Raw genomic sequence first — 7,919 nt, forward strand, 5'->3', positions numbered from 1 at the left:
GACATTATCTCATTTTAATGGCAAGAATTTCTCCATGATGTATTTTCCATCAAATGTAGGTAATGCTTACATTTTAATGATTATATGATTCAGACCACTTAAATGCTCACAAAGGTGTCTGATGCTAATGGAAATGTGGCTTCAGTTTTTCATAACGTTGCACGAAACGGTAAGTCCTTGACAACAGGCATTACCAAATTTGCAGGGCATGACATTCATGATACACTTAAGCGATGAGAAATAAAAAGAATGAAATAAATTGAGGTGGAAGCCCGCCCGCCGCGATTATATATGTGTCAACGTCATCAAATTAGCATAAATGTACATACATAATGATAATAAATTAAGCTAATATTAGAGTAGGTAGCCTTTAGCATGTAAGTAATTTATGCTAACATAACTATAGCATACCTATACAATAAGTACTGTGTGATAAAGAGGGAACAATGATGAGACTTAGATCAGTGATTTTTGATCAGACATATGGTACCTGTCAGAAAACCGTTGGCAACGGCAAAAAATAATAAACCTAATCTTTTGGTACTAAATTGTAGCGAACAAAATTTTAGGAAAAGTCACAGTCAAAGTTAGGAATTATACATCATCAAAGTTGGTGTGGGCACTTTTAGCCCCCTCCCGACTTAGAGTGTGACCTGACCACATTAATGGCATATTTTATATTTTTTCTTATTTTAAAAGAAAATCTTAAGGTGTTGACCAAAACACTTTAAACTGTTCAATAGTTAAAAAAAATGTAAAAAGGGTTATAAAAAAATTTACATACATGTAGTTTGAAAGATTATTCAAAATACAGTAGCTTTGATGTTTGATATATTTCATTTCAATTTATTATGGTATTTTCAAATTTTAAAACCTGCGTTCGGACATGGGGTTTTGAAGGTACTGGTGGCACACTGCAAAGTGTAAAATACAAAATAAAACTATGCTAATAGGAAATCATATTTTATTGTACACAAGTCTTCTTCTTTCATTCCAGCTAATTTACAGTTACAATTTTTAAATAAGTGAATTAATGTTTAAATTAATTTTAAGCAAATCTACCAGACATGTTTTATCCCATCTCTCAGGAATCCCTGAAATGTCAATAAAGAACAGATCTAACAAATCTAAACAAACACCACACACCACCTTGAGAGCAATCAGATGTCCTCACCATAAATATTGATATTCATGTTCCCTTGCACAGTGTTGTTTTAAACCACTGGAGCGTAGACATTGCTTCCACCCTCAGCTGAGATGTTTGTCTGCGTGTTGGTGTCTGGTCACAATGATGACTTAAGGACCACCAGGCTAGGAGCTTATTTTCAAACTCTATTTCTACTGTGAGCTAAGCAAGGGTAAAGCATTTGATATAGTCACTGCAGGTGCTGTTGTTGAGTGTCAATAAAGAGCAGAAGTCTAAACATTTAAGTCTTGAGTAATTACACCCCCTGCCCTTGACAACAAGCAGATCTCCTCACCATGATAATTGATATGGATGCTCCCATGCACTGTGTTGTTTTCCACCACTGGAGTGTTGACGGTGCTTCCACCCTCAGCTGAGATGTTCAAACGCTGCCTCTCTGAACATGCCATGCGTGCTGGTGTCTGGTCACGGCGATGACTTAAGGAGCGGCTCCTGCAATTGGACAGTCCTGTTAGACAGGCTAGTGATACGCTGTATGATCATGTACAACTATAAAGTTGAAAATGTGACTCGGCCACTTGGTGTTCCTTAATCATTTGCAACATGATCTCCACGGATGTTATGGACACGAAATCTGTGTCCAGGAGCACGGATTTTGCCAAAATTCTGTGCTCCTGGACACAGAATTATTTTCCGTGATGGACACACAAAAGTGCTCTCTCTATACTCCCACAGTTTTATGTTTCCACAGTCTAATTTCAAATATTTTTTTCTCAAAAAAAACATTTCTTACTGACAGGTTAGGGTTAGGGATTGTTTTGGTCTGGGTAAAGCTAGTATTCTTTGATTCATTATATGAATTCGATAGCCTATCAACCAACTGGAAAAGGTATTTCTCAAAAATATTACTTTAATGACAGGTTAAGGTTAGGGAATGTTTTGGTCAGGGCACAACTTACATTGCTATAGCATTATTTTGTTTAGGATTTGGTATGTATTAACATGAGTTAACACAGTGGTGTGGGAACAGAAAGCACTTCCGTGTGCCCATCACGGAAAACACTTTTCATACATGAAAAGGGGGATCTTCTCCATGGTACGCCATTTTGAATTTCCAAAAATAGCCATTTTTAGTTGCAAAAATGACTGTGCTTGGGCCATACTAGAAAATATTTGTTTATTACTTAGTAAACGTTCATGTAAACATCAAATTTGGCAATAGGCAGCCTAGTCTCAATGAGCACCATAGTTGCAGTACCTTTTTTGACCATTTCCTGCACAGTGACCCTTTACTTAACATCCGTGTCCAGGAGCACAGCATTTTTGGAGACCAGGCTGTGTAGTCATCTAGGCCTAACTGTCACAACATCATCATGCAAGGTGAATTCTGTTATTCTTTTGTTGGACGTAGTAAAATCAGTCCCAGGGTTAACGTGGCTCGTTTTGACGGGCAAGCTTTGTCAAAGTAATTCAAATTCATAGGAAATGAGTTTTGTTGGCTCCAATGTATTTTGTTTGATTTCTAAATAAATGTAGACTACGATGGATATAACAATATGATATGATTTCAAAGGGTAAAAGGATGTACTTAACCATGAGATTGTAGCCCTACGCCTCATTGTGAAGCTACTGTAGTACCAATGCCATTTTTTTTTCTTTCTTGAAAAAATCTGCTCCCTGACCCCGGCACCGGCATCACTGCTATAGATGTTGGTTAATGCCCAACAGGTTGCTGCCATTGTGCAACGAATGTGCCTAAGCACCAGTACACCTCCAGTCAGAGATAGGCCTATTGCTTTAACAATATTTCAATAGCACAGTTGCAGTAACCAATTCATATAAAATACAATGGTTTTCGAGATTGTTCCGGGACAGTTGTGAAAAAGTTCATTTGAATCCATGTTTAGAGAGAAGAAGACTGTGAGAGAGAGAAAAGTGAGAAACATGAAAACAGTGAGATGACAGATACGATTTGCTGTTCTTAACCCTAAAATTGATTACAATGCAGGAAATTGCAAATAAAAAAACATTTTTTTCCTGGGTGTGGACCCCCAGAGCCCACACCCACTCAATGTAGCAAGTGACCCACAATGGTTTCTAAAGTGGCTGTGGCGGTGAGTCCCGCGGCGCTGCCTCATACCAAAAATCTCTAGAAAAAACCTTGATTATCATTATTATTTTAAAATTATTATTATTATGCTTGAAGTTGTAGTAGGCTATCTGTAGTTTTCCATCGATTTTTTTCAGGTATTGTTTTCTGCCCCCTCATATCTCATGCCTCATATCTCGGAAAGGGCTGAGCCAAAAAATGCAGCATCACCGGGTACTGACAAGTCAAAGGTATCATGAGCAATACAACAACTAGGCCTATTGGAATTGGCAGGAGTGTTCATTTAAGTAGTGCAAAAGTATTGTAATGCCTTACATTTTAAATATAGTAATATTGTAGTGTAAAGGATTCATTTGAAAAGACAATAACATGTAATCAGTAATGCATTACAGTTTTTGAGTAACTTGCCCAACACTGGTGGTGACTAGCTCCACAGTCTGTGGTTCAAGGGCCCATGACATAGGCTACAGTACCACAGGACAAAGCTCCCATTTCATTGAGGGGTCCCTTTCACATACCATGGATGAATGACAACAAAACCCATGATAAGGACATATTGACCAAGGAGATTGTTGCCAACTTTCAAAGGGTTCAAAAACAACTGCCACCATTGACCATCGACGGCGATGCTGTGGAGAGAGTGAGCAGCACCAAGTTCCTTGGAGTGCACATCAGCGCCGACCTCTCTTGGACCACCAACACTACATCACTGGCGAAGAAGGCCCATCAGCGTCTCTACTTCTTGTGCAAACTAAAGAAGGCAAGTGCTACACCCTCCATCATGACAACATTCTACAGAGGAACCATAGAGAGCATCGTGTCCAACTGCATCACAGTGTGGGGAGGAAGCTGCACGGAGAAAAACAGGAAGACACTCCAGCGTGTTGTGAACACAGCGAAGAAGATCATTGGAGTACCACTCCCCTCCCTGCAGGACATTTACACCACATGCCTCACCCGGAAAGCACTGATGATCATCAAAGACACAAGCCACCCTGCACACAAGCTGTTCAGCCTCCTGCCCTCTGGAAAGAGGTACAGGCGCCTCCGTTCCCGTACCACCAGGCTGGCAAGCAGCTCAATGCACCAAGCAATCAAGATACTAAACACTCAACCCACTCTCCCTCCACTGTCAGCCTCTAGCCAGCCACTGACAACCCCCGCCCCCCTCATCCCCACCACCATATCGGCGACTGAACATTCCACCTGCACTACTATATTTGTGACTGAACTTTCAACCTGCACTAACTCAAAACATGAGCACACACACACACACACACACACACACACACACACACACACACACACACACACACACACACACACACACACACACACACACACACACTGCACCTTCTACCTGCACTAAACACACACACACACACACACACACACACACACACACACACACACACACACACACACACACACACACACACACACACTGCTGCTGGTGTACTTGATAGACCTATTTTAATATTTATTTTTCTTCAAAATGCTACTATTACTATGTCAGAACGCTATAAAGGACTTTTAGAAAAAGCACAACAAATACCTCCTCTTAATGTATGTTCTCTACAAGTCTTCTGTTGTCCAGTCTTGCACTTTAAATGTCTGTATGAGCACTGTCTATGTCCATACTGTCTTATGTCCATGTATAAGTACTGTCTATGTCTATACTGCCTATGTCCTTACCTAGATTAGTCTATGTCTGCATGGGAAAGCAAGAAATGTAATTTCAAATTCTTTGTATGACCAGTGCATGTAAAGAAATTGACAATAAAACCTACTTGACTTGACTTGACTTGACTTGACTTGACTTGACTTGACTATTGAAATCTTCAGATTGTGTGTCAATAAAATTACATTTAATGCAGTAATAATGTAGTAGAATATTGCATTATAGAAAAGTGTCAAAAGAATAGTGACAGACTTTAGGCCAAATCCATTATTAGTGGATATTATATTATTATATTAGTCAGATTACCATGTGCAACCAGCAAGCATTTTTCAAATACAAACAGTTGATATTGATAACAACAAAAGTTTGGTCGTGTCCATCGTACTTTGTGAGCAATTATAATAACGCAAAACTTCCGTTCGTAGCAGCAGTATCAGGCCTACTTTGAATGGGTTTCGGTTTTCTAACGTAGCCTACATCCGCGTCACCCTCCAACTTAATGCATAGCTCCACTTTTAAATAAACGGAGGTGCATTGTTGTCGCCAATGTTGCACACTATTTTCAAAGCATTCAAACTCGAGATGTATTATTTTACTACATAATGACAACCGCATCTACAGAAAATCTAAACAGGGTGTTGTCCATTTCAAATCGCGGCCTTGGCATGTACAGACTTGTAGGCAACATGATGGTCTAAGCGTTAGCGTGGGTAGCTTTTATTGTCCAGTGCGTTTTCAAATCCTTAAATAACACCAAGAATCACTTTTAGTGTCGTTAATGCCGATACATTTAACAAATACAATCGACGTACCTGAATAGTTCGGTGAAAGGACGAAGCCTCGTCCGTGTAGCTTGATGCTGCTGTAACTTTCGGTTTCGAGTTCTCCTAGTCAATAACATGCTGCAGTTTCCCCTTCTTCCACAAGATGGCAGCAGTAGTCTGCATTGATCCGTCTGGTCTGAATAGAAGTGGGAAGAGGCTGAGAGAGAAAGGGAGTCAGGAGGATTATCCGGCCCCGGATATCATTTTAATGTTGTGCAGTTTCACATGAAATATTACATGTTTTGTAAAGCAATCGTAGTAATTACATTTGCTGCAATACAATATTTTCAGGGGACGTAGTGAAGGTGGGGTCTGGTGAAAAGGCATCTGCCTTCAATAGGCCTAAAGTGCAGAGAAACCCACACGTTCCCATAAACACAGAGAAGGTTCCAGAACCTTAAAGTTCTTCAAGAACCCCTAGAGGTTTCCTGGGGAACCTTTAAGGCACATGAATAGACCAGACACCACTTAGAACAACTCCGGTTACGGAAGTAATTGGGAGCCTGATCGGGCGTGTGTGTGTGTGTGTGTGTGTGTGTGTGTGTGTGTGTGTGTGTGTGTGTGTGTGTGTGTGTGTGTGTGTGTGTGTGTGTGTGTGTGTGTGTGTGTATGTGTGTGTGTGTGTGTGTGTGTGTGTGTGTGTGTGTGTGTGTGTGTGTGAAAGAGAGATGTGTATGTGTGTGTACAAAGCGGATTCCAAAAAAGTTGGGACACTTTGTATTTTGTGAATAAAATCAAAATGCTGGCATTTTTAAAACATCTAATATGTTAATAAGGTAGAGCATTATGTACAGACAACATATCAGTTGTTAAAGTTGAGCAGAATTATTGTTTTGAGGTAATTATGTGATCATTTAACCCTATCCAGACTGGGGGGGGGCTAAAAGTGCCCGCACCAACTTTGATGACGTATAACTCCTTAACGACTTAAGCTATGACTACGAAACTTGGTGACTTTTCCTAAAATTTAGTTGGCTACAGTTTAGTACCAAAATATTACGTTTATCATTTTTGCCGTTGCCATGGCAACGGTTTTCTGACAGGTATGTCTGACCGAAAATCACTGATGTAAGTCTCATTATTGTTCCTTTTTTTAAAAAAAATGTTATTTCCATTAGCATCAGACAGCTTTGTCAGCATTTAAGTGGTCTGAAGCATATAATCATTAAAATTTAAGTGCATTACCTAAATTTGATGGAAAATACATTATGGCGAGATTTAGGGCATTATAATCAGATGATGTCATTATGACGTCATAATACCAGATAATGACACAAAAATGATGTCATTCATAGATGTCCATATGTAGATCATCTCCCTAAAGTTTGGTGGTCATACCGTATTCCGTTCATGAGTTATGAGGGGGGGGTCAAAAGAGCCCCCCCCCAGGCCCAGGAATGCCAAAAAAGCCCAGTCTGAATAGGGTTAAAATTTGGCCCATGCAACAAATCTCAAAAAAGTTGGGACAGGGCCAAAACATGTTGTAATAGTTGGATAATTCTAAAAATTACACAAGGAAGAATATTTTAAAAGGAACTATATTGACTGCCACCATGAATGCATGAATAAAATACCATCACATAGAGGCTATGGCACTCAGCGGCGAAGATTTTGAGGGACTAATTACTTATCTATTACACAGAAAGATTGAATTATCAAAATTGCAGGCATATAAGGCCTACTTCCGTAATATAGAGTTCTGTGTAATCATTGCACGAGTTATGAGATCATGACATACTCGTGGTCAATAATCAAACTATGACGCTCCAACAATGACAGCTCTCGAAAAAATGACCATACACACAACACTTGATTAATGCACATGATGCAGACATTAAACAGTGTTGCGTGTGGAAAAACTCATTCTATGGACCTAGGAGACATGTGAAACTGTCCTCTGATTACAGAATGGTAAATATTTAATCCATTTTGAAATTATGGAGTCATGCACCCTCCAGGTTATATAGAAAATGAATACTTCAGCTTGATTTAGTGGTCAGTCTGAAAGACAGCATATATGATGGTAAGGGGATACAGAGGTGACTTGGTTAGGGTCTTCTTACTCATGTAGAGCATTAAAATGAATGTTGAATGATACATACAGACTTTAAACAGCAAACATAGCTACCAAGGCATTATATTTTGGAGCACCGCCTT

This window comes from Engraulis encrasicolus, unplaced genomic scaffold (genome assembly GCF_034702125.1).
Source record: "Engraulis encrasicolus isolate BLACKSEA-1 unplaced genomic scaffold, IST_EnEncr_1.0 scaffold_35_np1212, whole genome shotgun sequence".
Taxonomy (NCBI): domain Eukaryota; kingdom Metazoa; phylum Chordata; class Actinopteri; order Clupeiformes; family Engraulidae; genus Engraulis; species Engraulis encrasicolus.